Raw genomic sequence first — 27,976 nt, forward strand, 5'->3', positions numbered from 1 at the left:
GAGGTGTGGAAAAAACGTTAAGAAGCTTGAAGACCTACTACCCCCCTGCCTTGCTCCCCCTCAACCTGCCACTGCTGCTCTAAAATGATTACTGACTATTTTATGGTGTAACATTGCGCTCTCCCTTTCCTCCAAATTCCTTCTTTGATGGGGACATTAACACCTGCACTTTGCACTTTGTTTTTTGGGATATCCTTGGCAAAGTCGTTGAAATGTTATACCTTTTTAACCACAATTTTTACTATGACAATTTTACCTATTGCATTTTTACTTGTCATGGCTAATACTGATGCCCATAAAGGGTCCGTTTTATCTTTTAACAGTTATTTATTTATTTTTTCAATTGCAAAATTGTTATGCTTTTAAGTAAAAACTATAAAGATTTTTCAAGTAAAAAAAAAAAGAAACGGCTATTAAAAAAAAAAGAAACAGCTATTTTCACCCATGAAGTTTGTAAACAAAAAATAGTTTAATATCATAATCAACAGGTTAAAGATTGTTAATTCAATAAAATTGCTTTGTTAAACAACCACCCCAAAAAGCACAATATTCATCCACGTTGGTCACCCTCCAGCATATATAGCAACATATTACCCTCCCTGGATCCCACAGCTCTGGCCAGCTATAGACCTATTGGGTGTCTCCCCTTTCCCGCCAAAATATGCGAAGCACTGATGAATAAACAACTCTCAGAGTTCGTCGATACTCACCAACTTCTCGACGAAACGCAGTTTGGCTTCAGGAAAGGGCATGGAACCGAGACCGCTTTAATTAAGGTCTCAGATGAGATCAGAGCCATTATGGACCAGGGAGGTGTGGCCGTTCTGATTCTTTTGGATCTGTCCACAGCTTTTGACACGGTCGACCATGCTATTCTGGTCGACCGTGTCACAGCTCTGGGGATAAACGGTATAGCCAGAGATCTTATTTCATCCTTTCTGGCCAACCGTACCCAGACAGTGAAGTTGGGTAATTTTTACTCTCCTGTCTCTGCACTCCCATGTGGAGTCCCACAGGGCTCCTCGCTAAGTCCCACGCTATTTAATATCTATGTAGCAGACTTAGCGAGGGTAATAAAGGCCATGGGTTGTGACTTACATCTTACGCAGACAACAGCCAACTGGTTCTGGCGATCCATAAGGACGGCCCAGTGGTGGCAGCTAATTTCCAAAGGGCCATGCTCGCTGTCAGTACCTGTATGTCCTCCAATTGTCTGAGGCTTAACTCAGACAAAACCGAGGTCATGACCTTCGGCAAACTCTCCCCGGAATGGTCCTCCATCTGGTGGCCCAACCAGCTGGGTTCTCCACCTGTCCCAGTTGAAAAGGCTAGAAACCTGGGAGTTATTTTTGACAGCAAGCTGTCATTTAACCTTCACGTCAACAAGGTTGTGTCATCTGCCTTCTTTATTTTAAAGAAAATTAGGAAATTGCTGCCTTACCTCCCTACCTCAGCTGGGAAGACCCTGGTCTCCACCCTAGTGTTTTCTAAAATCGACTATGGGAATGCACTCTTTCTTAACTCTCAGAAACTCGTTTTATCTAAGCTGCAGTCCATACAGAATGCGGCTGCTAGAATTCTTCTTGACATCCCTCGCTGCCAGCCTACTACTCCCGCCATTCATCATCTTCATTGGCTAAGAGTAGAGGGCTGCATTAAGTTCAAGGCCCTCTGCATTGCCTATAAGGCAGTGCATGGCGTTGGGCCCAAGTTTCTGACTGAAGCATTTCAGTTGTACACCCCTAAAAGGCAGCTGAGATCTGCCAACACCTGCCTCCTGCCGGTACCTCGCACAAGAACAGCAACCTGGGGAGACAGACGTTTCCTGGTTGCTGCGCCCAAGCTTTGGAACCTTTTGCCACTTACTATCAAAACTGCCCCCAATCTGATGAGCTTCCGTAGGCTCCTAAAGACATGGTTGTTCAACCAGTGAGCTTGCTGTTCGGTCCCTCTGGCCTCCACATGCGCCGATACACCTTCGGGTATTTGTATGCGCAATAAAAATATCGTAAATAAATAAATAAATTATACTTTCACCAAACTAGATAAACAATGCTCGTAATCTGTCCGACCACCCTTGGTCATATATGACACTTTTGTGTGGTCATCCTAAGTCAATACCAATGAGTCAATATTTTTTGTGCCAGTTGACTAAGTAAGCTATTAAGCCTCTGAAGACCATTTAGTCATGCCCCCCCTCTCGTATTTATTCTTACTGCACTACCCAGGTTCATCCACCACCAGCATAGAGTGTGAAGAACCTTGCAGTGCTTTCCTCTTACCTGTGACATTTAATATATCTGAGTTCACTGGTAATGTTAACCAGCAACACCAGTTGCAGTTTTAGGTTTCTACATGTAGATATACATAAAGGGGCTTTGTTCAGCCACCTTCAGCCATTGCTTGCTGGAAGTGTCATTCACATTTTATGATCAGCTCAGTGAATAGAAAATTCAGACAAGGAATAAGCCAACCTCCTTTAACTATTGCTTTCGTTGACTGTGTCATTTACTTTTTTGACCGTCCATGGGGCAGCCATTTACTAATTAATGCCAGGTAGTTCGAGTGATAGCATTTTGTATTTTTATTGTGTCTATGCACTCCAGGAGGGATGTCTCCATTTACAAACAAGTCTTTCTCAGCCATCATCCTTACTTCTCATATACCACCCCTTCTGGTATTCCATGTGTATAGTTCAGGGGTGTGCTTGGAGACAGCAGTAAGTCCCCACACACATTTCATTAACATTTATGGTGCATGATGCTCAAGCTGCATTGGAGATGTTGGCTGTAAGCGAGCAACATACTTACTATACTTGCATCACTGTCATATTAGCATGCAGAGAACACTGCAACTCTGCCAGCAGAATTATCTGCAACTTGCTTAAGAGTGCTGAGCATCATCGGGCCCTTGACCACCACATGGACCTGGATCACCTGGACCCGATCCAGCACGGTCGCTCCCCCCATGCTCCCTGACCCCAGCTCCTGCTCTCGTTCTGGCTTGCTGGTGAGACCGAGACTGCAGATTGGTAACAGCTTTAATTTATTTAATTCACCTCGCGCTGTTGTTTATTTATTTAACTGGACTCGCGCTGTGAATTAATTATTTATTTCGACTCGCGCTGTGATTTAATTATTTATTTTGAGTCGCGCTGGGATTTAAATAATTATTTTGACTCGTGCTGGGATTTATTTATTTAATTGTAGGTCGCGCTGGGAACTGATTTGTGCCCCCGGTGCCGTGGTGCATCTGCTGCCCCTGCCTTACTCTCCCTTTGACCCTCCATCTTGTTGACTTGTTCCCTGGCCCGCCCCTCCTCCCTGCTACCGCCTCCCAGCTGCTGCCCCTCCCACGCTCCGCCCCCTCCACCATCCATTTATGGCCAATGCCCCCACGCGCTACGGCCACGCCGAAGGTGCGCCAAAGGTAAGCCCGTCTACGCCCGTCCACGCCTGGACCGCGCCCAGCGCCAGAGCCCCTGGTCCTCGCAATGCCCAGCCCACCCGCATTACTTACGATGCCTCCACCCTCCTAGCCCTTAACCCCGGCCGCTCCCCCAACTGCGTCCAAGCCGCCCCTGGACACACCCATGGACCCTTCTCATGCAACTCCTGCAAATTCGACGGCACCAAAACCAACTCCTCATCCACCGACGCCAAGCAGAGACCCGACACCAACCACCTAAAATGCATCCTGCTCAACACCCGCTCAGTCCACAGACACGCCATCGAACTTTGGAATCTACTAGACACCATCTCACCCGACGTCGCCTTCCTGACAGAAACATGGATGAACGCCTCATCAGCCCCTGACATCACCATTGCCATCCCGGAAGGATACAAGATCATCCGTAAGGATCGCATCGACCAAACAGGAGGAGGCATCGCTATCGTCCACAAGAACTCCATCCGCATCTCAACCAGCTCAGACGTCAACCTAGCTAGCGCCGAACACCTTCACTTCCAGATCCACACCGACCCCAAGACCACACTCAGAGGCACTCTCCTCTACAGGCCTCCAGGACCCCGTGCCAAATTCTGCGACGTTATCACCGACTTCATCACCCCACACGCCCTCCCCTCCGAAGAATACATCCTACTGGGAGACCTCAACTTTCACCTGGAAAAGAGCAACAACAGCAACACCACCTCCCTTCGGGACAACCTCGCGAACCTCGGACTCAAACAACTTGTCTCTACGCCCACCCACATCGCAGGTCACACACTCGACCCCATCTTCACCTCCAGCAAACATGTCTCCTTCAGTCACACCACTACCCTCCAATGGACGGATCACAGCTGCGTACACTTTTTCTACAATAAAACCACCACTCACAACCGACCTCAACCTACTCTACGAAGAAACTGGAACAAAATCACCATCGACCAGATCTCCTCTTCGCTCCTTCAAAACCCACCTGCCCACTCCTCAAACCCCGACCAAGCAGCATTTAACCTCACCCAATGGCTATCCAACAGCGCCGACATCCTAGCACCGCCGAAAAAACGTCAAATCAAACTTGGCAGCAAAAACGCCTCCTGGTTCAATGATGATCTTAAGAAATCCAAGAAACTCTGTCGCTCCCTGGAGAAGGCCTGGAAAAAAGACCCAAACACCAGCACCAGGGACGCCTTCAAAAACGCCACCTGCATACACCACCAACTGATCCGGACTGCCAAGAAAGCCGCATTCAAAGACCGACTAGACAACAACGCCCACAACAGCAAGGAACTGTTTAACATCGTCAAAGAATTCACCAACCGCTCAGCCAACTCCAACGACATCACCCCCTCGCAAGCCCTCTGCGACTCCCTAGCCTCATTCTTCCACAACAAAATTGCAGACATCCACAACAGCTTCGACATCCAACCCGGAAACTATCCCACCCAATCTTCTGCCGTACCTGCACCCTCCTCGAACATCCTTAACAACTGGAACCCAATCTCCACCAAGGACACCATCCGCCTGATGAACTCCATCCACTCAGGATCCCCCACAGACCCATGTCCTCACCACATTTTCAACAAAGCACACTCCATCATAGCACCACACCTCCGAGACGTCATCAACTGCTCCCTCAACTCCGCAACCTTCCCGGAAAGCTGGAAACATGCCGAACTCAGCGCCCTCCTGAAGAAACCCACAGCTGACCCCACCGAACTCAAAAACTACCGCCCTATCTCACTCCTTCATTCCCGGCCAAAGTCATCGAAAAAGCGGTCAACAACCAGCTAGCCGCATTCCTCGAAACCAACAAATCCCTCGACTCCTCACAATCCGGCTTCCGAGCCAAACACAGCACGGAGACCGCTCTCATCGCAGCAACAGACGACATTCGAACTCTACTAGACAACGGAGACACAGTCGCCCTCATCCTCCTCGACCTCTCCGCAGCCTTCGACACAGTCTGCCATAGCACTCTCCTACAGCACCTCAATAACATCGGGAACCAAGGAAAAGCACTGGAATGGATCACCTCATTCCTCACCGGAAGAACCCAGAGAGTCCGCCTCCCACCATTCAAGTCCGAGGCCACTGAAGTCATCTGCGGCGTACCCCAAGGTTCCTCACTCAGCCCCACCCTCTTCAACGTATACATGAGCCCCCTCGCAACAATCGCTCGCCAACACAACCTCAACATTATTTCCTATGCAGACGACACCCAACTGATCCTATCACTCACCAAAGACCCCAACACCGCCAAAACCAACCTACATGAAGGCATGAAAGAAGTAGCAGAGTGGATGAAGCACAGCCGTCTGAAACTGAACTCAGACAAAACAGAAGTCCTTATCTTAGGCACCTCCCCCTCCGCTTGGGACGACTCTTGGTGGCCAGAGGCCCTTGGAAAAGCACCCATCCCGACGGACCACGCACGAAACCTGGGCGTCATCCTGGACTCCTCTCTCTCGATGAACAGACAAGTCAACGCAGTCTCATCTTCATGCTTCAACATCCTCCGCATGCTCAAGAAAACATTTCGCTGGATCCCCACCGAAACCAGAAAGACAGTCACCCATACACTGGTTACAAGTCGCCTGGACTACGGAAACACCCTATACGCCGGTATCACCGCAAAACTCCAGAAAAAGCTCCAACGCACCCAGAACGCATCAGCCAGACTCATACTAGACATCCCACGCAAAGACCATATATCTAGCCACCTGAAAAACCTCCACTGGCTCCCCGTCAATAAGAGGATTACTTTCCGACTCCTAACCCACGCACACAAAGCACTCTACGAACTTGGACCCGAATGCCTCAACACACGACTTTCCTTCTACACCCCCCCTCGCCAGCTTCGATCTTCCAACCAAGCCCTTGCTACCATTCCTCGCATCAATAAATCCACCATGGGAGGCAGATCCTTCTCCTACCTCGCAGCTAAAACCTGGAACTCTCTCCCCACCCACCTACGTCTCACACAGAACCACCTAGCATTCAGAAAGCAACTTAAAACCTGGATATTCGACAAGTAACTCCCTTCCCCTCCTCAAGCGCCTTGAGACCCTCTGGGTATGTAGCGCGCTATATACATTTCTGACTTGACTTGACTTGACTTGACATGGTAGCATATTTACAATCTCGCAGCTCCACTTGAGCGTCACTTTTTTTTACATTCCAGTGGCGCAGCTCCATTGTCCACATTAACGCGCTAAGCCACATTGCATGGCTTAAAGTCACATTGTAAATGCCCCTTTCTGCCTCAGTCTTCTGCGGCAAAGGGGTGTGCAATGGGTGTTGCTCTGGGCGTTCCACAGCAACACCTATTGCTTTTTGACACTGCCCAAGGTTTACAATGCTAAGGCAGCGCCAAAAACTAATGCCATGGAATACATGGCTTTAGAATAGTGCAACAAGGGGAAATTATCAATTTCTCCTCGTTTTTTGTTCTTTTACACATAGAAGGTGCAAATTGCCATTATTGATTGTTTATGTGCAGGAAGGTGCAGCGCAGGCACCCTTACAACATGGTGGAAGGTAGCTGCACTGGTGCTAGGCAGTTTCTTTAGGGAAAACCACTGAGATGCGCCGTATTTATGGGAATATGGTGTATCCCTACTTTTTGAAAATGTCAGACCCGCACGCTGCCAATTTTGGCACAGCTCCGCACTCCGACATTTTCTTGTGAATATGCCCATGGAATCTAAATGGATCTCGATAGTGAATATTGTTGTAAGCCCATTGGAGGGCTCATATTTTAAGTGGGAGGTGTGGCCTCCATGCCAAAATGACTGTTGCGCCTCTGAAGAGTGCAATGAGCATGAAACGCGTCGGGCGTGAATCGACAGGCATGCTGTAAACTGGATCCGCCCACCCATCCGGCTTTTACCTCATGAAGGTTGCTGCAGTGGATGTCAGAGTACGTCTCCAACAGGTGGGAACCTTGGAGCTTTGATTTATACGCGTTCTCCCAGCCGCGGGAGATGCACCACCTGGAAAGTTGGGGCCACGGAGCTCCGATTCACGGAGTCTCAATGTGGAGGCATTCATGGAGGATTGACAAGCCGGATGTGCGATTGGAGGCCCATTGATGGTCTTGAAACATTTAAGACAACGGCACATAACTGAGGCACACACTACAAGACCCACAAACCAACGCAGACTCATTCGAGTAGCCCATTGGAGAAATCATATTTTAAGTGGGAGGTATGGCCTCTATGCCAAAATGACTATTGCGCCTCTGAAGAGTGCAATGAGCACGAAACGCATCAGGTGTGAATCAACAGGTATGCTGTAAACTGGATTCGCCCGCCGATCCGTCTTTTACCTTATGAAGGTTGCTGCAGTGGATGTCAGAGAGCTTCTCCAACAGGTGGGTAACCTTGGAGCTTTGATTTATATGCGGCCTCTCAGCCGCGGGAGATGCACCACCTGGAATGTTGGGGCCACGGAGCTCCAATTTATGGAGTCTCAATGTGGAGGCATCCCTGGAGGATTGACAAGTCGGATGTGCGAGTGGAAGCTCATTGGTGGGCTTGAAACGCCTTAGACTGCGGCACATAACTGGGGCACACACTACAAGACCCACAAAGCAACGCAGAATCATTCGCGTCGCCCATTGGAGGGCTCATATTTTAAGTGGGAAGTGTGGCCTCTATGCCAAAATGACTGTTGTGCCTCTGAAGAGTGCAATGAGCACGAAACGCGTCAGGCGTGAATCGACAGGCATGCTGTAAACTGGATTCGCCCACCGATCCGGCTTTTACCTCATGAAGGTTGCAGCAGTGGATGTCAGAGTGCGTCTCCAACATATATATATATATATACACACACACACACACACACACACACACACACACACACATATATATATATAAATATATACCTAATAACCTAAACAATTTAAAAAAAACATACCTATCTAATTACAAATGAAAAGTAAACAATATAAGAAATTTAAACGTGTTAAAAACATATTACAAATTGAAAATCTTACTAATTAAAAATATTATAATTGTAAATACACAAAAACATGATAATAGAAATTTAAACAATAGAAACCAAACGATAACATTTTACAAATAATACTTATAGTATACCCACACCACAGCGATGGACTCAGGAAAAGTACAAATTTACTATTCCTTCTCCAACAACTACAACAGTAGGAAAAGCGTTGGATTGCAGAGGGGCAAATATCACAATTCCCTCTGCAATCTGTGCAACAGTAAGGAACGCGTTGGACTCACTAGAGGTAAAATGTACTATTCCCACTCCAATCCATGCAACAGTAATGAATGTGTTGGACCCAAATGGGGGAAAATTACTATTTCCACTGCAGTCTGTGCAATAGTAGAGAAAAGGTTGGACTTAAAAAGCATAACAATTACTATTCCACTCCATCGCTGCAGCAGTAGAGAAAGTGTTGGACTCAGTAGAGGTAAAATTGACTATATCCACTTCTAATTATACAACAACAGGGAAAACGTTGGACCGAGATGGGGGGGAAATGACTATAACCACACTAGTCAGTGCAATAGTACAGAAAGAGTTGGAATTAGGAATGGGCAAAATTGCTATTCCAACTCCATTCTGAGCAACAGTAGGGAAAGTGTTGGATTGCAGAGAAGTAACATTTACTATGCCCACTCCAGTCAGTGCAACAGTAGGGAAAGTGTTGGATTGTGGAGGGGTAAAATTTACTATTCTCACTCCAGTCAGTGCAACTTTAGGGAACGTGCTGGATTGCAGAGGAGTAAAATGTACTATTCCCACTCAACTCTGTACAACAGTAGGGAAATGTTTGTTAGCGGAGGGGTAAAATTTACTATTTCCACTCCAGTCAGTGCAACAGTAGGGAAAGTGTTGGATTTCGGAGGGGTAAAGTTTACTATTCCCTCTCAAGTCAGTGCAAGAGTCGGGAAGTGTTGGATCATGTAGCGGTAATATTTACTATTCCCACTCCAGTCATTGCATCAGTAGAGAAAGTGTTGGATTTCGGAGGGGTAAAGTTTACTATTCCCTCGCAAGTCAGTGCAAGAGTCGGGAAGTGTTGGATTGTGTAGCGGTAATATTTACTATTCCCACTCCAGTCAGTGCATCAGTAGGTAAAGTCTAGGAATGGGGAGGGGTAAAGTTTACTATTCCCACTCCAGTCAGTGCAACAGTAGGGAAATTGTAGGATTGGGGTGGGGTAAAATGTACTATTTCCACTCCACTCTGTACGACCGTAGGGGAAGTGTTAGATTGCAGAGGGGTAAAATTTACTATTCCCACTCCAGTCAGTGCAGCAGTAAGGAAAGTGTTGGATTTCGGAGGGCTAATATATACTATTCCCACTCCAGTCAGTGCAACAGTAGGGAAAGGGTTGGATTGCCAAAGGGTAAAATTTACTATTCCCACTCCAGTCAGTGCAACAGTAGGGAAAGTGTTGGATTGCCAAAGGGTAAAATTTACTATTCCCACTCCAGTCAGTGCAACAGTAGGCAAAGTGTTGTACTGCGGAAGGGTAAGATGTGCTATTCTCACTCCAGTCAGTTTACTACTAGGTAAAGTGTTGGGTTGTGGAGGGGTAAAATGTACTATTTCCACTCCAGTCACTTCAATCTATGCAACAATAGGGAAAGCATTGGACCAAGAGGGGGAAATAATTACTATTCCCACTCCAGTCAGTGCAATAGCACAGCAAGAGTTGTACTCAGGAATGGGTAAAAATTACTATTCCAACTCCACTCTGAACAACAGTAGGGAAAGTGTTGGATAGCAGAAGGGTAACATTTACCATTCCCACTCCAATAACTACAACAGTAGGGAAAGCGTTGGATTGCAGAGGGGCAAAAATCACAATTCCCACTGCAATCTGTGCAACAGTAAGGAAAGCATTGGACTCACTAGAGGTAAAATGTTTGATTCACACTCCAATACATGCAATAGTAAGGAAAGTGTTGGACCGAGACAGGAGAAAATTACTATTCTCACTGCAGTCTGTTCAATAGTAGAGAAAAGGTTGGATTCAAAAAGGATAACAAATACTATTTCACTCCATCTCTGCAGCAGTAGGGAAAGTGTTGGACTCAGTAGGGGAAAAATTGACTATACCCACTCCAATCTATGCAACAATAGGGAAAACGTTGGACCAAGATGGGGGGGGGGGAAGTACTATAACCACACCAGTCAGTGCAATAGTACGGCAAGAGTTGTACTTAGGAATGGGTATAAATTACTATTCCAACTCCACTCTGAGCAGCATTAGGGAAAGTGTTGCATTGCAGAGAAAACCACTATGGAAAGGCTGGCGGGGATTGGATTTGGGGGCCCGTTGTGAGCCCCCCTTGTGTTGGGGGGAGGTGGTTGTGCACTGGGGGGGACCCATCTTACCCCCTACATTTCCCTGCACCAGGTGGCAGGCACTGCGCGGTGCATGCCACGTAGTTCAGGGAAATGTACAACATGGTTGTTTAGCAGTGCAGAGAATGCTGCAGCCAGCAGCACCCAATCCAATGTTAAACGGGCTGGATGTGACTGCCATGGTGGCGATCGCATCGTGATTGGGGGTGCAGGACCACCGCCTTACAGGCGGGCAGTCCCAGTCCCCGCATCAATGGCAGGCGGACTCAAGTAAAAAGCACAACACAATTAACACATAACATAAAAATAACACAATTTAAGAAAAATATTTAACTAATTTAAAATGTATAATTACTTAACTCCCTACCCTATACCTCTACAAGCTACACAACAAACACCTAAAATATATTTGTAAAATTATATTTACACATTTGACATCATTAATTTTCAATTAAAAGATGGTTTGTAATTAACTAGTAGTAAAATAGTTATATTTAATTACCTTCCCATCTTTTATTACTACAAAACAACCCACAGCTAATATATACATTTAAAAAATATTAATTACATAATTTACATAATTGTCAATTAAATAGTTAATAATAATTAACTAATAATAAATTAAAGTATTTAACTTCACTCCCTTTACACCTATTAACCCCATGACCTGCTACGGTACTAAAAATGACAGAAAACGGGGGAGGAGCCAAGATGGCGATGGGAACGGAGGTGTAGTCTCTCGGCTCTCCGATCCTTTGTTCCTCGCGACGACATCCTGACCTTTCTCCTGCCACGGAGTGCAAGCGAGAGGACGGGGGAAGAGAGCTGCGTTGAATGGTGCTCTCCCGAGGTCCCTGCCTGCCTGAGAACCCGCTATATTACCGAGTGATCTGCGGCATCCGTCTCTACCCCTGCGACCGAGACCCGGGCCGGGATACGGACATGGCGGCTGCCGGAACTACGAGGGGTTACGGTTGCGAAATGACCCTGGCACCCTGACTGGCGCTACTATCTGCTACTGTCCGCGCCTGCCCTTCACTTGCTCACTGTGTGCCTACCGACCGGGGGTTTTCACGGGTGCCTCCGCTACCGGGACTCTCAAGTAAGGTACGCTGAGCCACTTCCACGATGGCGGACACTTGAATGCCACAAGTCCCTCACAAGCCTGCTCCCGCTCCGTTGTTACCATCGTGGGGCTTCTATTGCGGGTCATCCACTGCTTGCGTGTCCGCCCGGGCATAGCGACTTGAGTCCTTATTGTTTTGGCGGTACTTGTGCCTACGCGCCCCTGTGTTTCCCCCGGTGGAGCAGATGTGATGGTTGATCCGACTGCGCTGAATGCCAACGTTGCCTCGGACAAGAACTGGACTATGCTGCGGCGCCCTGGGCGCTGTCCTGCCTTGGGGGCCGCGCCTGTAACCGGAGCGAAGATGGAACCCCCGGCCGCCCTGACCTATGGCTCTATTCTCGACGCAATTCGCGATCTGCGGGCAGAAATGCGTGTGGGCTTTCTGTCGCTGTGCGAGAAACTTGCGGCTGCTACGCCCGTGGCGGATTACACACCACCGGTTTGCTTCCCTCACTGTGACGCTTTGTCTATCCTGACTCCGGACCGGGCTACATTGTTGCCGCAAGTGCCCATTAACTTCATCAGCGCTACACTGTTACCGCCTCCATCAGAGCCCATGGTTTCTGCCGAGACTTTACTGCCTCTGGGAATGGCGCCACACATGCATCAACTACTTAGTCTGAGTGCCCATGCTCTTTTGGCTCCGCTTCTGACTCTCATTATTTTACAATTTTGGGAGAATCTGCTGGCGCTATTCCGTGGGGTACATGGATCTGGTCGAGGATGGACCCGTCCATTTTATATCGGGACGACATCTCCCTGCCGAGAGCGGCCATATTGTCCCTTTGTTCTGCCAGTGAGGATTGCCCTGCGTGGATTTTGGCCGGGGGGTCGAGTGCGGACTGGCCAGGGTTAGCGGATTCCTCCTGAAGAACTGTACATTCCTGGCTGGCGTAGTCTCGGTTTGCAACGCCTCTTCAATGTGTACTAGTGTGACTCTCCTTGCTCTGTCTGATGTTCACAGTTCATTGTTTTTCGCTGGTACACATGAGGGGATATGACGAATTGACTTGAATGGCGGGTGGGGTTTCGGGATGGGCCACCCTTTAATTGCGTGCTGATATGGAACTTGTGATCTCTCCCTATTTTTACTTCGTACTGCATACTCTCTATTCTTTTTGCGACATAAGGGATGGGAATTTCTGTACGGTTGGGGTGTCCGAGAAACTTAGTGCTCGTTTGGCTCCTCCCCTCATTTTTTCTTCATTGGGAGGTATAGATTAGATTTCTCTATTCTTCCTCCCTATATCACAGGAGTTATATTTATTCTTTCTTTTTCTTCTTTATTAGGGATTCCTCCCTCTTTTCCTTTTTCCTTTGTCTATATTTTGGGTTCTTTAGCGGGCGACAGACACTCTGCCCGGGGGGGGGGGGGGGGTAGGCCGTAGCCTCCGCATTGGTGTAGGGTGGGGGGAGAGTTTTAGTTTTATACATTGGTTTCTATGGGCCTCTATCTCTCTGCGCTTTTCTTACCTAATTTCTGTTCTGGGTCCGAGATAGGGATTAGTAGGGAGTGGGCTGCGCTGTACATGGCGTGTAATTGTTAAATGATGATCTTGTTGTTTTACTCTGAACCGCCATACTGCCTGGGTAGTAGCTTTCACGGTTGGTTTCATGTGATGCTCTTGCCTGCTCATGTTGGGATGTAATTGTACGGACTCAGTTCTCCTTGGTTTCTATTCTTCACTGTTTTATATTTACGTCCGAAAAAATTTAAAATTAACCTTCATTACTCCTGCTTCTCGGCGACACGAATTTATTCAGTGTACGGTTAATTGATCGCTGCTCATCAATCTGATGCCGCTGAGAAATTATATTGCTTGCTCTTGTGCTCAAAAGTTTGTGGCCGGCCTGATGGTTGTGGGCCCGTATTTGTTCTATTTTCATGCACAATAAAGGTTTACAAAAATTAAAAAAAAAAAAAAAAAATATGACAGAAAACTATTCCATTTGAATACGACTAAACGTTTACAAACTTTCCTAAAAAACATTAACAATAATTATACAAACAATTTATAGCATATACAATTAAAATACACAATATAATATATAAAAGTAATTTTGAAACAATATTATTAGTAGAAATATTTATTTAAACAATATTAACAACATAGATATTTTTGACATCGATGTTAACAACATAAATATTTCTGTTAGTGCTAGTGACACATTCTATATTTTTAGAATCGATATTGCATACCTTAAAAACAACATTCTTGTCAAGGATATTCTTGCACGTGATATTTCTATACCACAATATATCAAATGTTATATCTATGTAGCTCGATAATAAATTTTCGATATTTTCTCCGAATACCTGGAAGTGAAGGGTAATACAGCAGTTATTAAACACACTCACTAAGCCGCAACTAGAGGCAGTATGAAGGACTGAACATGGGAGATGTTAACCCAATAGCTCTCTCTACTCATGTATGGATATGGGGGATTAGTGCTGAATCGAAGTACTGGAATAAAGCTGCTAACAGTAAAGAAAACAACTGAAGCGTTGTGGAATGTCAATAGATTGGTTCTAAAGTTAAGTGTAATGGTAACAAAAACGTGGATAATTACGTTAAAAACCAAAAACGATGATTTAGAAAAAAAAAATAGGAAATGCATGTATGGGTTGTTAGAAAAGGTCAAAGACAATTTCAGTTTGTGGTGACTGACTCACTTGACAGTCATAGCAGCACCATACCTACTATATACAAAAAAGCAAAACTCACACAAGCTGTACATTTCCTGTAAGGCTAAGCAAAGGTCAATGGCTCAGTGTCTGTTGAGAGAAACTGGAGCAACCATGGGACACAAAGGGCCAGATCACAAAACATATTTGGCGCCTTTTCATGTCCTCGTGATAAGTTAACCCAGTGCTTGCCCGAAGCACTTTTCACCACCAGTTTATGAACAATTGTGGAGGTGGTGACAAAAAATGTTTGTACACATTTGCTGCGTAGAATTTTGTTGTAGTGGTGAAGTGTTCTGTTTTTATTTGTGCTGCTATGTTCTTATGCTCCATTATTGGAAAGAGAGTTTCTTGTGCTGTACTGCGGATGTTGTGTTGCGTTAGTTTCCTGTGCTGTACTGCGGTTGTAGTTTTGCATTCTGTTTTGACTATATTGTTGCGATATGCTATTTTATGGTTCAGTTGTTGTATGTTGCTTTGCATTGTTATATATTCTCTTGCTTACTTTCAATGTGTCAACATATGCTGATGTAATTACAGCCAAATTAAACACATGACTTGAAAGTTCCTGTCACTAGCAACTATATGCCATTATTTAAGTTGGTAAAATAGCACTGCTTTGCTCTTCAACTATTTAACACACCACTCAGCCCAAGGCTGTACATGAGTTACTGAGACTCAGGGTCGTAACTTGGGGGTCAGGGGGATTGTTTGGGGTGTGACACCACCCAAAAGAATCACACTGCATTGTTCAGTTACCTGACTCATTTGTCTGTATGGACTAACTTGTCAGGAACATAGAACCTGTAAGGATCAGTCTTGACCAATTTACTGTATAGAATATGTGACATTTACAGTGTTTTGTGTTTCTTTTTGCCTTTATAGAGGTGCTACCATACTGAGCGAGTGTGTGCATGCATGTATATGTGTGTGTGTGAGAGTGTGTTTAAAGTAATTAGGCCACAAGCATGAGTGTTGGCCGTAGAGGGGCATGTAGATACATGCTCATATTGATAACTTTAGTGTCAGTGCTGCTGCACAGGAGCTGAAGGTAATGGGTTGTTTGCCAGAATAAGGATAACAAAATATTGTCTGGCATAACTATTGTGGCCTAAATCTTGTTCACACACACATCACTCTCAATTGTGTGTCGATTTTCTATTATTAATATCAATGTGAACATTAGTTTTCTAAACAGTATTTAGGACACAATTTACGATATTTAGGCTTAGATATTCTGATACTATAACAGGAGCATCACAAGCGTAAAGCATTTTGCAGTGGACAATGACATCGTATGATATGTGGCTGTGCAGTAGGCTGTGAAAGTACACTGAAGAAGTTGCAGGAGACAGTGATGGAGGTGCTGTTGTACTGAAAGTACAATGCACACCACATCTTTACAAACAAGTTTCCCTTCCACCTGAGAATCAGGCCTGCCTGAGACCCTTAGCTTAGTTTGTTACTGCACCAACACAATGACAGGCTGGGTAGTGCATCTCATGCACCAGTGTATGCCACACTGTACAACAATTTCAGTGGTGAGTAAATGGGGAGGTTCTCTGCCAGAGCCACGGTAATTGATTTAAAGGGTTTACAGAGGAGAGAAAAAAGTAGTACAATTGGGGTAGGAATAGGCCGCACACAAAGGGAACATGTCTAAGAAAGGGAAGTGAGGAGGCTGGAAAAAGAGAAGGAAAAGAAGTATAGAGGCGACTGGGAAGAGATGGAAGAAATTAACGAAAGAGAAGCCATGGGAGATGAAAACTTTGATAGTGAAATTGTAAAGGCAGAAAAGGGCTTAATCGTGGGGTACACAAACTAATTGCTGTCCATTTCAAGTACTGCAAGAAAGGCATTGCCACATATTCTTGATAATAAAGAAATGGGTGTTGTGTACCTGACTTGGCCAAAATGAATTTGGTATGAATAGTAAGTGTCATGGAAAGTCAAGGGAATTCTTTCATTCTTCTTGATCATCCATGTAATTATCTAGAATGTATGTAAATGCCTTGGCTGTATTGTTTTGTACTCTTCCCTAACCATCCAAAGCTGAAACAATCAGGTAATATCATCTGACAATCACAACTTACACTGTTGTGAAGAATGCAGCCATTCTATAAAGCAACCCACCAAGTCACTACTGTACGAACCACCAGAGTCAGCAACCATGGCTACTGTAATAAACTATATTCTGACAACAACATGAAAATAATGAAGTACTTCCAATATTCCATAACACAGTTGTATGGCGCAAATTTGACCACAAAATTATCAGGGTCCACGAAAGATTCTGAGTCTAAATATGGACTACAACCATATAAACTATGTAAAGTACGAACATATCAACAATACAACTACCAGTAACAAATATATATTTAAAACAACAATATTGAGACGAAAATATAGAAAATAAAACTATTGTTTGGAAACATCATAATGGAATTTACCAAAATCTCAGCAATTTAACTATCATTACTTAAATATTGACAAAAGATGTTCTAAAAGATGATACCACATTTAATGTATAAACTTCCCCAAAAAAATGTAAAAAAACAACTTAGGGGGGCGTGGCCAAGATGGCGACGGAGTGAGACGTGCTTTGCTGTCCCTCCGGCGCCGATCCTGCTTAGCATTGAATAGCATCCCGGAGCGCCACGCTGCTGGGGCCCCCTTTGCTTGTGGTGCTCCCTGCTGCTGTGGAGCACGATCCGGTTGAGCGATCCGGCACCCGGAGGTGTCGTGCAGGAGCGATCGCGTCGCAGGCGCCGCGACGGAGTGAGGCCTGGGAATCCCCGCCCTCGGGTGGAGACGAATGCCGGATCCCTGGAGCAGTGAGGCGGATTGACTGCGCCGGCGGAGTACCGAGCCTGGAGGTAACCCCGCCGCTCCCACCCTGCCTCGCACGGTCATTGGCCCCCTCTCCCGCTCCCTGCTGCAGACCCGCGTGGACCCGGTGGGAGAGGCTGAGGGTCCGCGTGGGGGGCTTTCGGAGAAGAGGCCTGCACAGCGTTGCTGGGGCCCCCTCCATTGGCCTTGATCGAAGTGCTGGCCGGCGCCTGAGGGCGCCTTGGGGGTGTTTGTGGCTGGGACCAGCGAGGCCGGCCGGGATCTCTGGACGTGCTGGGGTGCCGCCCTTCCCCCTCCCTGACTTACGGCTGTGCGGCGGCGGGGGGCCGTCGCTGAGGAGCGGAGCCTGCAGCCACGAGGAGAGCCTGTGGAACACCGGAGCACCTTGACTTCAGCCGTGGTCCTGCTGGGGGCCCCTGATCCTGGGGGGTATTTGCCCTCGGCCCCACCCTGCTCGCTGAGGGGCTTGTTCTGCCTGAAGACGGGGGCATAGCGGTGGAGGGTTTGTCGCCGGAGGCGGCTGGAGTATCTGCAGTTGGCTAACGGCGCCCACCGGACCCTAGGGGCGGTCTGCTTTGCTGTTGGGGGCCCGCTGCCTGGCGGCCTCTGTTGGTCTGCACCCGGTGACGCTAAAGTGGCCTGCTGAGCCAGGCTGGTAGTAGTGGATCAGAGCTACGAGTGTCAGGGAGCAGTGCATGGACGCCTGGCCACGGTGGTGAGCTGCTTGCTCTTGGGAGAATCTGAGCCTGACTTTGACCAGCAACGGCGACCCGCGGCGGCGCCGGTCGTGCCACTGGGTAGGAGGACTAGCCTGACGCCTGAGGAACACTGACCTGGCGGCACCTGTACAGGAGGGGCATTTGTTTTGACGGCCCGGTGGCTGCTGGAGGGTGGTCGGCTGTCCTGACTCCCTGTTGGTGAAGGGGCGCCACGATGTCCTCTACACTGCGCAAAGGGAAACCTGGCAAAGATGGCGCGTCGAAAAACTCTCAGCAACCGCCGTCCCCCGGACCCAGCGTGTCGCCCAAGCAATCGGATGATGAGGCCCCTGCAACCAAGGCCTTCATGATGGAACTCTTCGCATCCATTAAGGAGGACATATCCGAACTTCGCGCCCAGCTGGCGTCGGATCTCCGGGAAGTGCGGAGGGATGTGGACGGCATAGGAGAGCGGGTGGTGACCCTGGAAGACCATGACTTAAGCATAGCGAACGATGTCCACCAACTTCAGCAGGATATCATTCGGCTCACGGAGCAGAACTTGGACCTCCAGACTCATACGGAGGACCTGGAGAACCGTTCCCACCGGAACAACATCCGCATTCGCGCGGTACCATGGGACGGTGAAGCAGGGGACCTACGAGGCTACGTCCAAGCTCTCTTCTTGCAGATACTGGACGAGGAGGATGTACAGGACATCAGAATGGACAGAGTTCACAGGGTCGGGTTGCCGAGGCGAGGAGGGGGACCGCCCCCGGACATTCTAGTCTGTGTGCATGACTTCCAATTAAAGGAACGGATCCTGCGGAAAGCACAGGCTATCCCAGTATTGCAATTCAGAGAGCACCGCCCGCAGCTTTACCAGGACCTGGCGGCATAGACTCTCCAGAAGAGTTCCGCCCAGTGACCACTTTCTTCGGGAACGCAACATTTCCTACTCGTGGGGTCACCCCTTCTGCATCATCTTTAGGTGGCAAAACAGGCTAGTACAAATACGTTCTCTTCAAGTGGCGAAGGATCTTCTGGGCCTGGACGACGTGACACCTGCACAGGAGGCTGGCGAATCACCATCGAGGAGGCGTAGACGGTCTTCCTCTTGGCAAAGAGTGGGCCCGGACACGGATCATAGATGGCCTGATCGTACTGCGAGCCTACAGGAGAGAGGGGATGCAGTGGCTTTGGTGGCCTCGACGACTTTGGCATCCTCACAGCAGAGCTCCGGAGCGGCCTGATCCTTGAGCCGCTGGCTGGTTGGTGCCGGAAGGACACGTGAACTCAGGTACCATGGGTTTGATTGTACTTTTTGAGAAGACACCCCGGACCGTGACCTTAGGGGACCCAACAATGGTGCCCCGTTCCCGGCTCAGGAGGAACTCTACCAACTACTGTTCACTGGGTCTGCTAGGTACATTGTTAGGGTTTTGGTTTGTTCTTTTGGGGGGGGACTGGGAGGGGGGGGCAATTGAGGGGGGGGGATTGTTGGGGAGCGAATTCATGTTGGGCAGGGAGGTGGTGGCGTCCGGAATGTGTGCGTAGTGTGTTTTTTTCCTTCTGAAGGTGAGGCGAATGGGACTCTGTCTCTCAGGATTCTAGGCGGGGATGTTTGCCGGATTGGAGTTGTAATTGCATATCTACCCTGGAGGCAATGGGATCGGGTCCCGAGGGACTCTTGGTCTTGGCTTGGGAAGCTGGGGTCTGGGGGGATGGGCTGGGCGATGAGAGGTGGGTACTGGGTGTGGACCGGGGAGGGATCTGGCTGCCTCTGGAGGGGTGGATGCATGGTCATGTTGTTGGAGCGAGTACACAGCGATGGGTTCTGATGGTTCCTCATGCCGATTAGTATTGGAACGTGGAATGTAAATGGCCTCAATTCCCCACAGAAATGCCAGAAGATTTGGAAATATTTATCTGACCATCACCTGGATATCATGGGTCTCCAAGAGACCCATCTGGCACGTAGAGATGAGCTTCGGCTCTGACACAGCCATTTCGCTCTCATCTATAGGTCCTCGGCATCTACCAAACACAGGGGGGTGGCTCTTATGTTTCGGGCGTCCCTATACTTCCAGCCTATGGGGGTTAGTTGTGACAAAGAGGGCCGCTGGCTGATGGTCAAGGGAGTGCTTTACGGCAGAGTGTGCATGTTTGTGGTGGTATACGCTCTCCAGGATTTGTTGGATAGGGTGGGGGACTTTGTGGAGGGGCACTTGCTCTTAATGGGGGATTCCAACATGGTTTGGGACAAGGATTTAGATAGCTCCCGAGCCCAAAGAGCAGACACTGGGGTCTTTTCCACTGAAACACAGCGTCTTGTGGGGGAGCTTGGATTGATTGATAGTTGGCGTTTCCTGCATCCACAAACTAGGGATTATACCTTCTTTTCCCATGTTCATCATACTTATTCCCGTCTGGATCATATATTTTTGAGCCAAGCCCTCAGGGGAGATGTCCGTGATTCTAGCGTTTTCCCGCTCTCCGTATCAGATCATAGCTTGCTGGTTCTCGGGCTCCACTGGTCGACGGGGGGTGATGGCTTGAGGAAATGGTACTTTCCACCAGCGCTTATTCAGGAAGATGCATCCTGTAAGGAGTTATGGAAGGCTATTGGGGAGTTTCTGGCCCTCAATCCGGTTGCGGATACTTCGCTCTTCAATACGTGGGACGCGTGCAAGGCTTCCTTGCGGGGTACCTGCTTGGGCCTCAATGCTAACCTCAATAGGCTAAGGAGAAAGGAAAGGGAGGATTGAGAGGCGGAACTTGCCGTCTTGGAACAGGCGCATAAAACCAACCCATAAAACCAACCCGTTGAAGGCGGTGCGGGGTAAATTGAAGGCCCACTACAACAACCGTGCTGAATTTACCCTCCTGCGGCTTAGGCGTCTCTCCTACTCACAGGGGAATAAGGTGGGAAGGCACCTGGCCCGCCAGCTTCGGGATAAGAGAGAGAGGGACTACATTGGTGGAATCCAAGATACGTCTGGTTCACTGCGACATAGAGATGCGAATAAGGCTGATATCTTTGGCCGCTTCTATGAGGCACTTTATGAGGGCGACTCTCTGGATCAAGCAGCTCAGGATCGGTTCCTGGCTGGCCTCCCCATACCACAGGTCTCTAGGGAGTAGAATGAGCTTTTGGCTGCATCCATCTCCAGAGAGGAAATGTTAGATGCCATCAGGGATTTGAAACTTCATAAGGCGCCGGGTCCAGACGGCCATACTGCCCTGTTTTATAAGTCCTTTGCAGCCGAGCTGTGCGATTTCTTGGTGTCGCTTTTCAAAGAAATGGTGGTCACTGGGAAAACCTCGGGCACTATGGCAGAAGCCATGATAACCGTGATCTCCAAACCAGAGAAGGATCTCTCCAAATGCTCGTCATATCGCCCGATAGCACTTCTCAATATAGATGCTAAATTATATTCCACTATCATTGCACGCAGGCGCCAGGATCTGATGCCGGCTATCATCCACCCGGATCAGTCCGGGTTTATTAAAGGTCGACAGGCGCATGACAACTTGTGGCGGGTAATACACTTAATAGAAAAGGCCACCCGGTTTCGGATCCCGGCGGTACTAGTGGGGCTTGATGCGGGAAAAGCCTTTGACCGGGTTGACTGGAGATTCATGTTTCGCACCCTGGAGGCCTTTGGCTTTTCGCACCAGTTTATCACAATGATCCGGGCGAACTACAGCTGCCCTAGCTCTAAGGTGGTGATCAATGGACATCGCTCCTCCAGCTTTGCTCACTCCCGGTGTTCGAGGCAGGGGTGCCCCCTTTCCCCTCTCCTCTTTGCCTTGAGCATTGAACCCCTGGCCCTTGCGGTGCGAGAGCAGGAACAGATAAAGGGACTCCCCTTTACGGGAGAACAGCACAAAATCTCCCTTTTTGCGGATGACGTGTTGCTGTCGGTGGGGGAGCCAGCTCATTCCCTACCACACATTCAAACCTTGCTGTCCGACTTTGAAACTGTGGCCGGATTTAAGGTTAATTTTGATAAATCGTGTATTCTAAACTAGACTCTCTCTTCGGCAGACCTGGAGCAAGTGCGTTCGCTCACGCCTTTGGCATGGGCGTCTACCTCCCTATTGTATCTGGGAGTACGTCTGACCCCTACTATACGATCTTTATTCGCAGCGAGCTTCCCACCAATGTTGCCGGCGGTTCGAGCGGAAATGGACCGTTGGAAGCCGAAATATATCTCTTGGCTTGGTAGGATCCATACAATCAAAATGGTCCTCATTCCTAGGTTTTTGTATCTCTTTCAGGCCCTCCCTAGCCCCATGGAGATGGATTTCATCCGACGCCTTAAGACCTTATTACTGAAATTCATTTGGCAGGGGGGCCGGGCACGCTTCTCCTTTGCTACTTTGCAACGTCCTCGGAGGGAGGGAGGAATGGGTCTCCCCGACATGCACTTGTACTACAAAGCCGCGCAACTACGGGTGCTGGTTGAGTGGTCGCAGCAGCTTTCGGAGAAGCACTGGCTGCACATGGACAGGAGTGTGGCCGGGAGATCGATCTGGGAACTGGCCTGGAAGCCCAAGGTGGATAGGCCTAAGAACGCCTACATCAGCACGCCCACAGGCACGGTCTTGAAGGTGTGGGACTCGATCATGGGTGATGTTCGCTGGACAACATTTCCTTCCCCCTTTACTCCATTGCATTTTAATCCGGCCTTCCCGCCTGCGATGCAGGAGGGACCCTTCCGGTTATGGAGAGAGGGAGGATGCAGAGCCCTTACACACTTGTTCCATGGAGTGGAACCTCTCACATTCCATAACTGCATGCTTGACTATGATCTCCCGGCCACGGAACGCTTCCGTCATGCTCAGCTGCTCCACTGGGCGACCTGACGGGACAGAGGGAGGCCGCTACAAGACCGCTCTCGCCCTTTGAGGCCTTCATCCTCCGTGCCTCCACGATGAAGGGGACGATCTCCTTCCTATATGGACTATTAATAGAGCGCGCTATAAAAGCCTTTATAATATTAATAATAATAAATCCAGGAATTCTTTGCTTTGCCCTCACTTTTTCGCGCCAGGATACTATTTTTTAGTAATAGAGCGCGCTATAAAAGCCTTTATAATAATAATAATAATATTGCTGACCACGACGGTCTCTCCCTGTCCTCGCTACATGGACCACTGGGAGGTCCTCCTGGGCCGAGACATAGCAGGGGAGGAATGGAAAGGTCTCTGGCTGGATATTGCAGCTCACAATCAGTCGGTGGACTTACGTGAAGCCCACCTTAAAACCATGCTAGATTGGTACCTCTACCCATCCAAACTACATCGCATATTTTCTGCTGCTTCGGACCAATGTTGGAGGGGCTGTGGTCTGTTGGGAGACTTCCGCCACATTTGGTGTGACTGCCCGATCATCCGACCGTTCTGGGCCGAAATTCTGTCCCACATCAAGGACATCCTAGGGTATCCGATCCCGGACTCTTTGTCCTATGTTCTCCTTGGTCTTCGGGACCCGCTGTTGGAACATCAAACTAAGGCGGATAAACAAATTATATGGCTCTGCCTTGGAGCCGCTAAACTTACACTAGCTGCAGCTTGGAAGAAATCGACTGCCCCGGCTATATCATTATGGCATGCTAGACTCTGGAGATTATTGAGCATGGAGAGAATGGCGGACATCTTCCTGGGCAATTTTAAGAATTTTATGTTTCGTTGGGGACCATTAGTTCGTTTCTTGTCACGGGGTTTGCCATCTGCGGTATGCCCTTCTGCCCTGCGTGCCCTTCACCTTTTTCAGATTTAACTTGTTAGTATGATTGAGGAACTGAGACTGAAAGAGTATGTCGGTGCCACCACCTGGGGGGGGGGGGTGGTTGGGTGGGGACTACGTTGAGGGCGTTGGTTTGTCTCCTGTTGCGGCACAGCACTATTGATGGAGGCTCTTTAAAGCATGGAGGCTTTAGCAGCAAAACTAGCCTATGGGAAAGGTCACCCCTTGGGGAGAACTGCCGCTGAGCCATGGAACGATTGACTCTGATTTCTTCTCTCTTCATTGGCAAGCATTGACTTTGAGACCTGCCCATGTTGATGTCATATGTTACCACAGAAGCCTCTGTTTTGGATTCTTACAGACCCCTTGAGTGGGTGATGTTGGGGAACCGCCGCCTGTATTTTTTCTGTCTTTTTCTGTCTCTTATTTTTCCCCCTTTCTCTTACTATACCAAAAATACAAATTTTACAAAAAAAACAACTTAGAAACACTGATTACATTAAATGTAGTGCCCAGCTAAGTGACACAAATAACACATCATTTAATTTGTCTAACCAGTTAGATGCAAACATACTACAGTTGAATTAAAACAACCTTCATTAACAATTGGGGAGTATAAACAGAGCACAGCAGAAACACTTTTAACCCCTGCCAAACCTACCTGAGGAGAGAGGAGAATGGTACTCTGCTAGGAAGTACCATATATTAACCAAAGCAAAGTAAATGAACATTAAATGTAATTAACTCTATAAAATACATGTAACATAGCACTGCTTAACAAATTAAAAATTGCACACACACACACAAATATATATATAAATATATATATATATATATATATATTTGTGTGTGTGTGGCCAATTTTTAATTTGTTAAGCAGTGCTTATATATTCACTGAAAAAAACATAGGTTTCACACCAGTTATAGTTAGGAATTAGCATTTAAAAAACCTATTAAATTCACTGAAAAAACCATAGGTTTCACACCAGTTATAGTTAGCTGGAAATTTTACTGACATAAAACCATTGAAATTCCCACGTTATAGTTAGTTGGACTCACTATAACTTGCGCGCCTGCAATGCACTGCTGATGACGTCACATATTACATCACTCATGACATGGTCAGTGACATCACTCATGACTGAAAACATATTTTTGGTGCTGGCTGATAATTCATCTTTTAACTGGAGTGATTGCTTCGGAGGTCTGCGCCCGTTTGAACTGCGTCCAGAGCAGTTGGGAGCCTGTTTTTTTTATATATATATATATATATATATATATATATATATATATATATATATATATATATATATATATATATATATATATATATATATATATATATATATATGTATATATATATATATATGTATCACACATTTGCAGGTTATCCCAGGCGAAGTGACCACAAGGAGAAAATTATTGCTCTTAGTAGGTTTAATGCCATCTTGCAAGCAGGCTAACAAACAGCGTGACACCATCTGTAAAAGTTCAAACGCCAGACGCGTTTCGGGAACAGAAGAATCCCTTTCTCAATGGCGTGTGGTTTGTAAGGGCAGAGAGCACTCATTTAATTTATTAAAGTCCAGCCCATGTGGGCGTGACCGTATGCACGGTCTTGTGGATCTTGTAGTGCGTAGTGAGTTTACCGCATTGGGCGCGCTCCTCTTGTCCTTGAAATTAGAACCTGTGTGTTCCCCAGGTGGGTCGAGGCGCACCCTGCCGATAGTCTGCCCCGCTTTGTAAATGACATCCTTGAGCGAGCGGGCCTCGTCCTGCAAGACACCCGATCATCTTCTTTCCCTTCTCTGCCTGCATCTATGTGTCGCAGGCTCAGGATCCGCGAGCAGCGGAGGGTCAAAACTTCACGGCCGGGAAACGACCGTTGAAACATCACACATTTGCAGGTTATCCCAGGCGAAGTGACCACAAGGAGAAAATTATTGCTCTTAGTAGGTTTAATGCCATCTTGCAAGCAGGCTAACAAACAGCGTGACACCATCTGTAAAAGTGGGTGCGCCTCGACCCACCTGGGGAACACACAGGTTCTAATTTCAAGGACAAGAGGAGCGCGCCCAATGCGGTAAACTCACTACGCACTACAAGATCCACAAGACCGTGCATACGGTCACGCCCACATGGGCTGGACTTTAATAAATTAAATGAGTGCTCTCTGCCCTTACAAACCACACGCCATTGAGAAAGGGATTCTTCTGTTCCCGAAACACGTCTGGCGTTTGAACTTTTACAGATGGTGTCACGCTGTTTGTTAGCCTGCTTGCAAGATGGCATTAAACCTACTAAGAGCAATAATTTTCTCCTTGTGGTCACTTCGCCTGGGATAACCTGCAAATGTGTGATGTTTCAACGGTCGTTTCCCGGCCGTGAAGTTTTGACCCTCCGCTGCTCGCGGATCCTGAGCCTGCGACACATAGATGCAGGCAGAGAAGGGAAAGAAGATGATCGGGCGTCTTGCAGGACGAGGCCCGCTCGCTCAAGGATGTCATTTACAAAGCGGGGCAGACCATCGGCAGGGTGCGCCTCGACCCACCTGGGGAACACACAGGTTCTAATTTCAAGGACAAGAGGAGCGCGCCCAATGCGGTAAACTCACTACGCACTACAAGATCCACAAGACCGTGCATACGGTCACGCCCACATGGGCTGGACTTTAATAAATTAAATGAGTGCTCTCTGCCCTTACAAACCACACGCCATTGAGAAAGGGATTCTTCTGTTCCCGAAACGCGTCTGGCGTTTGAACTTTTACAGATGGTGTCACGCTGTTTGTTAGCCTGCTTGCAAGATGGCATTAAACCTACTAAGAGCAATAATTTTCTCCTTGTGGTCCCTTCGCCTGGGATAACCTGCAAATGTGTGATGTTTCAACGGTCGTTTCCCGGCCGTGAAGTTTTGACCCTCCGCTGCTCGCGGATCCTGAGCCTGCGACACATAGATGCAGGCAGAGAAGGGAAAGAAGATGATCGGGCGTCTTGCAGGACGAGGCCCGCTCGCTCAAGGATGTCATTTACAAAGCGGGGCAGACCATCGGCAGGGTGCGCCTCGACCCACCTGGGGAACACACAGGTTCTAATTTCAAGGACAAGAGGAGCGCGCCCAATGCGGTAAACTCACTACGCACTACAAGATCCACAAGACCGTGCATAAGGTCACGCCCACATGGGCTGGACTTTAATAAATTAAATGAGTGCTCTCTGCCCTTACAAACCACACGCCATTGAGAAAGGGATTCTTCTGTTCCCGAAACGCGTCTGGCGTTTGAACTTTTACAGATGGTGTCACGCGGTTTGTTAGCCTGCTTGCAAGATGGCATTAAACCTACTAAGAGCAATAATTTTCTCCTTGTGGTCACTTCGCCTGGGATAACCTGCAAATGTGTGATGTTTCAACGGTCGTTTCCCGGCCGTGAAGTTTTGACCCTCCGCTGCTCGCGGATCCTGAGCCTGCGACACATAGATGCAGGCAGAGAAGGGAAAGAAGATGATCGGGCGTCTTGCAGGACGAGGCCCGCTCGCTCAAGGATGTCATTTACAAAGCGGGGCAGACTATCGGCAGGGTGCGCCTCGACCCACCTGGGGAACACACAGGTTCTAATTTCAAGGACAAGAGGAGCGCGCCCAATGCGGTAAACTCACTACGCACTACAAGATCCACAAGACCGTGCATACGGTCACGCCCACATGGGCTGGACTTTAATAAATTAAATGAGTGCTCTCTGCCCTTACAAACCACACGCCATTGAGAAAGGGATTCTTCTGTTCCCGAAACGCGTCTGGCGTTTGAACTTTTACAGATGGTGTCACGCTGTTTGTTAGCCTGCTTGCAAGATGGCATTAAACCTACTAAGAGCAATAATTTTCTCCTTGTGGTCACTTCGCCTGGGATAACCTGCAAATGTGTGATGTTTCAACGGTCGTTTCCCGGCCGTGAAGTTTTGACCCTCCGCTGCTCGCAGATCCTGAGCCTGCGACACATAGATGCAGGCAGAGAAGGGAAAGAAGATGATCGGGCGTCTTGCAGAACGAGGCCCGCTCGCTCAAGGA

The sequence above is a fragment of the Lissotriton vulgaris genome, chromosome 8, assembly GCF_964263255.1.
Source record: "Lissotriton vulgaris chromosome 8, aLisVul1.2, whole genome shotgun sequence".
Lineage (NCBI taxonomy): Eukaryota > Metazoa > Chordata > Amphibia > Caudata > Salamandridae > Lissotriton > Lissotriton vulgaris.